Consider the following 11476-nt stretch of genomic DNA (forward strand, 5'->3'; position numbering starts at 1 on the left):
TTGGCCTAGATCATACCACAATAAAACCAAGGGAAAAATGCTAACACTTGGTGGGATTATGAAAAGTCGAGCGAGCATAAGTACACTTGGACCATCAGTTCATTAGCATCAATCAGACTGACTTGGACAGTCCAGTCCATCAAAACCTGAGCTCATGTCCAGATCAGTACATGAAAAGTTCACAGAAAGGGCCAGCGTGCTGATATGTGTACTGACATGGTGCATCAGTTATCCAAAATCAGTACACGAACAGTCCATGGGAAGGACGAGCATGCTGATATGTGTGGTTAGCGTGCTTATATGTGTACTGGTGGGCAGTCCACAGACAGTCTATGGTTGTCCAAAATCAGCCAAGAGGAAGGGCCAGCGTGCTGAGTCCAAGGACCAGTGTAAGACCCGATCCCGGCCTCCTAGGCCACGGTCGATGCCTCACGTCGCTCGGTCCACTTCCTGGCCGAACCTCTTAATTTTTGCCCTTTATTTATAATATCGCCTAAAGGCGAGGGCTAACTTAGATCTTAGCTAAAGACTTCCCTAGTCATTAATAGCCTAGATCCTTTGAACAGATACGCAGCGGATTATTCTCTAGTTAACCATTGGTCTAAAACCAATCTAACACTTGTCTGGTCGAATCACCTTAGCCTTGGTCAGTTTACTCAACTACCAATTAGCTTAAAGGTCGATCCTAAACCCAAACCAAGCCATACAATTCTGAGGTTTCAATCCCCTAAACCATTCTATCTAGATCTATATAAGTAAATGCTAGATCATACCTTTGCCACATCTACGGAGCTTATTAGCTCATCGGTCCTCCATTGACATGAATTGCTCTTGTTTGACAGCTGGACCACGATCACTCAATGATCTTACTTAAGGTCCTTATCTTGATTCATGCATCAAACAGCTCCCTTAGGTACTTAGTCATTCAACCAACCATCCCCATAGACATAAGTAACCTTTGAGAAGTCTTTGAAAGGATAAGGGTTTGCTTCTGGCATTTCTCGGCTCATGCACAATCCGAAATCCTTTTGCCGTATAGGCAATAGTACCAAGTCCATCTTCTGGACTGACAAAGCTCATTAGATCCTAAGTCAATTAACCAACCATCCTCACATGACTTGGAACTGATGAGTCATCATCTGGCCTGATTGGCCTTGGGACTTAACCCATACAACAGATATGATTTGTTCATACAAACCGATGCATTCGTTAATCAGGTTAGGACCGACACCGTGAACCATCATTCAGAGGTCATGTCGTCCATACTCAACCATGATATGATCTTACACGGCCTTCCTTGAACAATCACACTTAGGCTCAGTATCTATGGTCTACGACACATAGTACTAGCCACACACTTCGTCATGACTCTTAGCCAATCTCAAAGCTATCAACACCAAGGTTGATATCTAGAAGCATCACATCAATACTCTTACTCCAGCAACATGACTATCCATACTAGTGTTCGGCCATCGAACCATCGTCATGAAACATGATCCGACCACTAGACTTGATAAGCCATCGTCCACTTAGCATGTACTGATATAACCGGCCTTCCATTGCCATCATGTGGGTCTACGCCCTAAATAAGGCATATGGCGCCTATCCTACTCACCAACCCGAAGTTGATTGTAAGATATCCTACTTAGCCTTTGCGGCTAGAACCATCCAACCATAATCGGATCATCCATAGTCCCGTCTAACCATCTGGTTAAGAGCTAGGTGCGATCGGCCAATTATAAGTCCAGCCCAAAGGCTCACGGACCTTCTTACCTGATCCGACCAAAAGCCTGGATCCATACAATAGAGTAAGGCCCAAGACCAAACTGGATTGCCTTGCAACCAATCAGACCTTGCGACACAACATTCCGGTTAAACAAACCATCCGTCCGTTCTACTATGCAGCCGCGGACTGTCCACTTGGTTCGGCCTAAGCCTTGAACCAATGGCACCTTTTGGAACTCACACCCTTTGGGAACTAGTACCCTTTGGACACACGTGCCTCTTGGCAACTCATGACCCTTGGCAACTCGCACCCATTCAGATGTTCCGACCGTTCGACCTAACTATCTGTATGGACTGTCTGGTCCGTGCGTGTGTCCGGCCTATGGCCAAAGGACCACGCCTTAACCAACATAAGTCATGAACTATTGTGACTGTTCAGGAAGGGTTACAACCGTTCAGAACAGAATAGAACCGCCCCTATCCAATTGGATCACCTGAGGCCGGTTTAGACCATGCGCGCACCTAACTCGACGGTTATGGACCGCGACCGCATTACTCAACCAGAACCACGGTTATAACCAATCCCAACATATACACAAGGCGACGCCAATGTAAAGAAGGAGTAGAAGAAGAATTAGATGAAAAGAATAAGAAGAATGGGACACAATCCAAACGCCCGAGTAGACCGGTTTGGACTGCCTGATGATCTTAGCCGATGAGTCGGTGGTTACCCCACTGACCCTATTGGATTGAACCACTGCTTTGGAGTCCTTCTCCAGACCTTTCTCTATACCCTGGGTATTCATAACCACACGGCATCCTCTCTCCTAAACCGTTCTCCTTGCCGGAGATACTAAACCACCACAACTGACCCTTTTCCGGCCGATCTCTCTCTCTCTCTCTTTCTATTTGGCCTCTGCCTTTTGTTTCCTACGAAACTGATTGAATGCCTTGATATCTGGTTGTGCATCCTTTATATAGGCAACCAAAGGTCATGTGCGAAGAGTCACATCCCTTCGAAGCATCCTTCTGGGACAGATCTTGGCCATCGATTACAATCAACGGTCCAGATCGTACCTGTTCGGATATAGAAGGCTCCAGACCTTCTAGCCATGGCCTGCCCACAAGAGCCCAACGACTCATGGACCACTTGGCCGGACCGCATGGCCTGCCATTGACCCGGACCCAGACCATCGGCCTGAAACTCGAACAGTCTGTGTAGCTGAGATGAGCTGGCTCCCAGCTGAGTGAGCTAGTAGTCCAGGTAGTGGAGCTGACTTAGTTTGGATCAAGCTAGAGTGAACTTAGTTTAGCTTCATTGAGCTAACCGAGCTACTCGTTCACTTCGTCCAGCTATCGTCTAACTCATCCTAGCTTGATCTCTTCATCCTATTCAATCCGTCTAAGGCCTTTGGTCCATTTATTGACATAGACTGAGCTTTCCCATGATCCATTCTGATCATTTCACTCATCCCACCTTGTTCACGATCAATTCTCTTGATCTGAACCAAGGCAGTCTCGTTTCTATCGAAATGTCTAGGCCCTATGTCAAGATCCCGAGACGGGGATGCGATAAGTCTCCCCCACTTTAGATGGATTCGTCCTCGAATCCAGTGGTGGTTATACCTTGTCTCATGACAAAATGTCCCAACTGAACGTAGTCTCATTTTGAACATGGAACAGAACAACTTGATTCTTTAAGAACCAAATGAACTCTCCAATGATCAAATCTCTTTGACCATTGATGTACCAGTCTCCCCCACTTGATAATGATTGAACCACAAAAATCCTATCAAGTGCTCCTTTCTGGTTTTGCTTATGGGACCCTGACTTGTCTACTTCGACCACAGTTGAGGGTCCATCAAGCATCCATTCAAGTGATACTTGTAAATCCATCCAAAGACATTCCTTGTGTCACTGACCGAACTCTCCAGGTTGCGGTCCTAGTACCCAACAAGTCTATGTCTTTCTTTTGAATATCGTCTTCTTTAGACCTCATTCTTTCTCTGATCATAGCCCAAGACTAGATCATAACCAGTCCCTAGGAACATGCTGCATACTCGAGCCTTAGTAGATTTAGCCAATCCCCAGACCACTTGATGTACCAGTCAAGTCCTCACGAACTCGTTCCAATCTTTAGGCTGCTCATCCTACAACGAGTCCCAATAGATTGTTATGGTTCTTTTGTCCTTCATGGACATCATGACCGCAGCCACAACATACTGGATCATCCCCTTAACCAGCCACAACCTTTTCAGGCTTAGCCATATTGCGATCTTAGTCCCTCCAGACTAAAACGCCTCAGACTTGACTTATGTCCTTCACTGGACTTTGTCATAATTCGATCCTGGTCCATTTACGGACGTGATCGTATTCCGGTCCTGGTCCACACAAGGACTCGACCGTTTCACCCCGACCATAGGTCCATCTCCGAATAGGTCGTGGCCTGATCCTTGTCCATTACTGGACTTGATCATTCTCAACCGTAGGTCAAACTCCGACTTAGTTGTACTGCGACCATGGTCCTCTCTTGGACATGGTCAACTTCGGCTCTGCCATCTCGGCTGGAGACAAAAAAACGGACTCTAGGACAGCGAAGCTGTCCCTGGTTCCAGTTCAATCATAAATGGATCCGACCTATCAGGGGGGACACCCTGTAGCGAACAGAACACATAAGGGAACTTAGACACCAACGAATCCTCAGAAAGGTCTTGCAGACAGACAGAACTGTCAGGCTCTGTAGTTGTAATTGTAGCCAAAAAGGACTGATAACCCTGTTCCAGCATCCGAATCGCTCGAACTGCTGGAACCACTACTTTCTCTTGAGCCGGACACAGACATTGGTACTGGATCGGATGAAGCCCAGTCTCCAATTGCACACGACCTTTATGGGAATCGAGAGTGGCCCGATACTGTCCCAACCAGTCCATACCTAGGATCATCTCGTGATTCTTTAGGTGGACACAGACCAGATTCACAGGGAAGACCTTTCCATGGATCTGCACTGGGATATTCGACATGAGATCTAGTGAGTTCCTGGCTTGCCCACCGGCTGCCCTCACTATCCCAAAATTATCACCAGCGTACAGACAGAACAGACCCTTTCCGACCAGTCCCGGACTCGCAAAACCTATGCGTAGCCCCTGCGTCGGAAAGTATGTGGGTCTTTTTACACCACCAATCATGAGGGTTCCTATCAGAGACCTCTCATCAGAATCCCCTAGACAATTCTAGGTTCCAGACCAAGCATTTCTGCTTGAGGGCCCTAGCAGATATGAACTCGTTTAGGTAAGCAAACCCTGGTCCATCTCTGGACCTGATTGCATACCACCTTGGTCCATCCGCTAGGTCACTCGCCATACTGGTCGAGCCCTATCTGATCCCATATGGATCCTTAAGAAGTAATGTTTATCTCTGTTGAGTCCTGGTAGACTCCTGCAAATCCCTCAGCGACCAAGCTTTAGTGGACTGACTTATTCCCCAGACCACTAAACCGTAAACATAAACTACCTTAGACTGATTCACAACATCTTGTTGTAATCATATACCACTGTCTTATGGAAAATACTTTGGTTCATGATCATACCACGAAGGACGTCCCATAACATCCCTCATTGCATTGTCAATAACTTCAATACTTCCACTTCCATTAGGTACCTAGATGAGTAGGATTTCGGTTTGATCACACATTTGGAAAACGTCCCATACCATTCTCCAATGCGTCTTACTATTGCGAATGCTGACACCATTCACAACCTAATTATGGAGTTAGTGAGAACTCATAATGCAGGGGTTGGGGTCGGTGCGCTGCAGCGCTGTGAGCCTGGGCCCATGGGGCGGGTAGTTCCCACGGGGCGTGTCACGCCCCCAATCCTGAGTAGGATAGTTGGGACAGCCATGGTTCGAGAAAACGTACAAGCCAGTCTTAGGACATTAAGGCAAGCGCTCCATGGTCGAGAAAGAAGGTTAAGGACATAAGGAAACTTAGACTTAACCTTATACAAGCTAAGAGACAGCTAGGACGAGTAAGACAGTAACTGGACAAAGTGGACGAGTAGCTCGGCCAGCTCAATGAAGCTAGGTTTAGTTCACTCCAGCTCAGTCCCTACTAAGTCAGCTCCACTAGCTGGACTACTAGCTCACCCAGCTGAGGCAGCTGAGAATCAGCTCACCTCAGCTAGACGGACTGTTCGGGCTTTAGGCCGATGGTCCGGGTCCGGGTCAGTGGCGGGCTGTGAGGTCCGGCCATGAGGCCATGGGCTGTTGGGTCTATGGGCACGGCCGTGGGCTAAGTCCAGGAGGCTGGGGCCTGGGTTGGGCTTATGACCGACCCCAAACCCAATCAGAAAGGGCGAAGGGATGCAAGTGGCCGAAAGGGGAGAACCCTTGGCCGATGGTGCCCATTCGCTAGCAAGTCGTGCCTGTTCGTGGGGCAAGACTTACCCCCTCGTTTTCTATAAATATGGGGGATCTCTGGTCTATTTCATTATCCAGTTCCAGAGTAAAATACTCAGAGAAAATCGTAGAGAGAAAGAAAGAGAGAAAGAGAGAGTTCTGGCCAAGAGAAAGGCCGAGTGTGGTGGTGTTGTGTTCCGGCGACTCTGATCGTTTGGAAACTAACTCCGGTCAAAAATGGGAGATAAAGACAAGGAGAAGAGCATGGAGAACCCAGACGTGGTTCACAAGGTATGTGTTGGGCCGTGGCTCCATCTGACCGAACTGACGGTCCATGCGACCGCACCACGGCTCTGCTTGGTTCCTATGTGCCATCCGGCTCTCCTTATCTGTTTCAATTCGTTTCTCTTCTCTTCTCTCTGGTTAAACACGAAAGGTTGTGTTGGTTGAGTCTAAGGGACACGTCCCTAGGCTTTGGCCGAACATAATCAAACCGCTAGCCTAGACACGGGTCAGTTAGTCGGATGATCCGATCGCACAAAGACTGGGCGGTTAGGATGAACGGTTGGGAATGACCCAAAGGGCACGAGTTGTCAAGAGTCATGAGTGTCCAAAGGTTGTGAGTTGCCAAAGGGTGTCAATGACCAAAAGGTACGAGATACCAAAGGTTACGAACATCAAAAGGTACGAGGACCAAGAGGCACGAATGACCAAAGGGTGCATGTTCCAAACGGTGTCTTTCGGGACAGGTTAGGACCGATCCTTATGGATCAGCCTATGGCTTGTCTAGTTAAGACAAGGTCACGGTTTGTCTAAGCCAAGGTAGAGTCGCAAGGTCTGACCGGTTGCTAAGCCTTCCGGATTAGGCTTGAGGCTTACTCGGCCAATTGGATCCAGGCCTAAGGCCGGATCAGGTAAGGAAGTCCGTTGGGCCATTGAGCCGGACTTCATTGGCCGGTTGCACCTAGATTCTATCCGGTTAGACGGATTGGTCTTTGGGGACGATCTGGATCTGTTCGTCTGTTCTGTTTATCTATTCTGGACTATCTATCTGATTCTAAGTCAAGGGGTGGTTGGTTGAATGACTTAGGATACGGTAGATAGGTTCATACTTTTTATGATTATGTTGACTGAGGTTTATCTAAGTTCTAGGAACTAAGCCAAGCATTGTGGAATCAATCCGTTCTATTCTCGGTTATGATTGATGCTTATCTGGTTGTGGTTTCAGGAACTAAGGATTGTTCTGGTCAAGCCAAGGAGCTGTGAAGGCTCGGTCAGTGAGAGGCTGTGTAACGTGTGGTTAAATGATGCTAGGGATGAACTAGTGATTGTCTATGACACTGTTAAGAAGTTGTGTATTGAATCTCATGTTTCTAAGTAATACAAAGTTTACACATTGTTATTCCGCTGTGCAATCTGTTCCTTTGTTTATGAACCTCATATTCGAATATGACTTAGTAAATAAAAGACTTAAAATGGATCAAACAAGCAAATAAATTAATAAGTAAGCATTCGTATCCAGTTGGGTCGAGAGACCAGGAACGGGTCTTACAAGTTGGTATCAGGGCATGCTGGATTCTAGGATAGTTGGGTTATGTAGTCCACACACACACACACGTAGCCAGCTGATTAGGTCTCACGGTGAGGTTTGATTTCTTAGTCTAGGGATTGTTTTGTTCTGTTATGTTTAGTATGTTTCGTACTAACATTGTCTGAATCCTTAGGCTGGAAAAAGAAAATCGGGAAACTCTCGAAGAAGTAAGAGAACGGCCGGTCAGTCTAGTCAAGTGGCCGTGGATGGAACTAATCTGTCCGGTTTACAAACCGATCCGGCCACGGCTAATACCGGTGGTGTGTTGCCGACTAATCAGGCTAACCTTACGGGGATGCAACAGGATGGTCAGGAACATCAGGAGAGTGATGAGGAAGTGGAATCCTTGAACGCTAACCGTGATGGTGACCAGCGTGAGAAAGTGGCCGATGGTACGGCCAATGTAACCGCAACACTGTCCAAGGAGGACTTGTTAGAGGCCATGAAGGTAATGGGGACTCAGGTGGCGGCTATGGCCCAACTGTTCACGCCATTAGTGAACTCCTCAGTTGGCCAAGCTACGCCTGTGGCTACGACCGCCCCTAACACCAATAGTCCAGTTGTGGAAACGGTCGAGGTGATCGAGATTGATCCACCAGAAAGGACCGAAAAAGGTGGACTATCTGAGTTTGCTTCAGCACATCTCCCATCTAGGGAAGAAGCATTTCACAGGAAGCACCGATCCTATTGAGGCAGACGAGTGGAGGAGTAGGCTAGTCCGAAACTTCAGCTCAACTCGCTGTCCCGAGGATTACAAGAGAGACATTGCGGTTCACTTCCTGGAAGGGGACGCGCATATTGGTGGCTGGCTGTGGACAAGCGCACCAATGGAAGTCTCCGGAGTTTTGCAGACTTTGAAGATGAATTCAACCGCAAATACTTTCCTGCAGACGCTTGGGACCGTCTTGAAGGTAGATTCCTAGACCTTACCCAAGGCCGCAGGGCCGTACATGAGTACGAAGAGGAGTTCTACCGACTCCGACGGTTTGTTGGAAGGAACTCGAGGACGAGACAATCCAGGTTCGTCGGTACATTCGAGGCTTAAGGCCAGAGCTGAGAACCCACTGCTCGATCCGCACCTTCAGCACCGTCGGAGAGCTTGTTGAACGTGTAGCTCTTTTGGAGTCTAACTTGGCCAAAGAAACCAAGCTTAAGACGAAGTTGCAGTCTGTCCCGACGGGTAAGACTAACAACCGAAAGAGGAAGTGGGACCAGGTTGACGGAGGCAAGGCCTCTAGTGGACGACCTGAATGTCCCAAGTGTGGTAAGAACCATCCAGGTGATTGCTGGAAATCCATGGGAGCTTGTGTGAGATGTGGCAGCTTGGATCATTCCATCCGAGATTGCACTCGACCAAGCTGGACTCAGGGCCAATCCAATGGCAGCGGCTCTCGGACTTGTTTCCATTGCGGCCAAAGTGGACACTTCCAAAGTGAATGTACTAAGCGGCAAGGAGGACAAGGGAAAGGTCGTGGAGACACGTGAAAGTCGACCCAGAGCAGGCTGACCACAACACCAAGGGTGTATGAGCTGTCCCGAGACGACGGCGCTTCTGGATCGTTTGATTCGATCCCTGGGACCCTCATGATTGGTGGTGTTGAAACCCACTTACTTTTCGACACAGGGGCTACACATAGTTTTGTGAGTCCGGAACTGGTCAGAAAGGGTCTGTTCTGCCTCGGTTCTGGGGATAATTCGAGACTAGTGAGGGCGGCCAGTGGACAAATCATGCACTCACTAGGACTCATGACTAATATCCCGGTAATGATCCAGGAGAAAAATCTGCCTGTATATCTGATTGTGTTGCGCCTACAGAATCACGATGTGATCCTAGGCATGGATTGGTTGGGAAAGTATCGGGCCACTCTCGTCTGCCACAGGGGATGTGTACGGTTGGAGACTGGACCTCACCCGATCCAGTACCAAAGTCTGAATATGAGTCCGGCTCGGGATAGAGTAGTGGTGTCAGCAATCCGAGCAGAACGGATGCTTAGATGGGGTTGTGAAACAAATTTGACCACAATTACCACTATGGAGCACGGCAGGTCTGATGATCAAAAAGATCTATCTGAGGACCCGTTGGTGTCTGAGTTCCCTGATGTGTTCCGTTCGATACAGGGTGTCCCCCCTGATAGGTCAGATCCATTTACGATTGAACTAGAACCAGGGACAGCCCCTCTGTCCAAGAGTCCGTACCGAATGGCTCCGGCCGAGATAGCCGAGCTAAAGAAGCAATTAGAAGAATTGCTGGACAAGGGGTTCATACGTCCAAGTAGCTCCCCTTGGGGTGCACCAGTCCTCTTTGTGAAAAAGAAGGATGGTAGCATGCGTCTGTGTATTGACTATCGAGGATTGAACAGGGTTACTGTGAAGAACAAGTACCCGTTGCCCAGAATAGACGAGTTGTTGGATCAACTAAAAGGAGCCAAGTGGTTTTCTAAGATTGATTTGGCCTCAGGGTATCATCATATCCCTATGGAGCCAAATGATATTAGAAAGACAGCATTCCGGACCAGGTACGGCCACTACGAGTTTGTGGTTATGCCATTCGGTCTGACCAATGCACCTGCTGCATTCATGAAAATGATGAACAGTGTGTTCCGAGACTTCCTGGATGAATCAGTGATCATCTTCATTGATGATATCCTGATTTACTCATCGGAAACCCTTGAGAGCTGTGCTGGAACGATTACAGGAACACAAGCTCTACGCAAAACTCAGTAAATGCAGTTTTTGGTAGAAGAGCATTGGGTTTCTCAGCCACATTGTGTCCGGCCAGGGCGTCTCGATGGATCCAGAGAAGATCAGGGCAATCAAGGATTGGCCCCGACCATGCAGTGCCACGGAGATCAGAAGCTTCCTAGGGCTGGCAGGCTATTATAGAAAGTTTCTGAAAGGATTCGCAAGCTTGGCTCAGCCTATGACACGGTTGACCGGGAAGGACGTTAAGTTCACATGGTCTGAAGAGTGTGGGAAATGCTTTTCCGCACTTAAGGACATGCTGACTAGTGCACCCATTCTGGTTCTTCCAGAGGCCGACCAACCATATGTGGTTTATACGGACGCGTCCATAACAGGACTAAGTTGCGTATTAACCCAGCATGGGAAGGTCATTGCCTATGCGTCAAGGCAGTTGAGAAAACATGAAGGAAACTACCCCACCCATGACCTTGAAATGGCTGCGGTAGTGTTCGCCTTAAAGATTTGGCGATCATACTTGTATGGTGCCAAGGTTCAAATACTTACGGACCATAAGAGTCTTAAGTATATATTCACCCAGCCTGAGTTAAACTTAAGGCAGAGAAGGTGGATGGAGTTTGTAGCTGATTACGATCTGGATATCACCTACCATCCGGGAAAGGCTAATCTGGTCGCAGATGCCTTGAGCCGGAGAAGGGCCGACGTATCAGCCGAACGAGAAGCGGATGACCTGGACGGTACGGTTGGTGCCCTACGGTTGAACGCAATGACCAAAGAGTCTGAACCACTCATATTAGAGGCGGTCAATCAGGCCAACCTGCTTACCCGAATTTGGTTGGCTCAAGGTCAGGACGAGAACCTGAACAAGGTTGCTCAGAATGATAGGACGTAGTACCAGACTGCAAAGGATGGTACCATCCTAGGAAACAGTCGGATCAGTGTTCCTAATGATAGAGGCCTAAAGGAAGAGATTATGAGGGACGCTCATAAGTCCAGATTCTCAGTTCATCCTGGTACGACCAAGATGTACCAGAACCTTAAGATGTTCTATCATTGGATCCATAT

The sequence above is a fragment of the Brassica rapa genome, unplaced genomic scaffold (genome assembly GCF_000309985.2).
Source record: "Brassica rapa cultivar Chiifu-401-42 unplaced genomic scaffold, CAAS_Brap_v3.01 Scaffold0766, whole genome shotgun sequence".
Taxonomy (NCBI): Eukaryota; Viridiplantae; Streptophyta; class Magnoliopsida; order Brassicales; family Brassicaceae; genus Brassica; species Brassica rapa.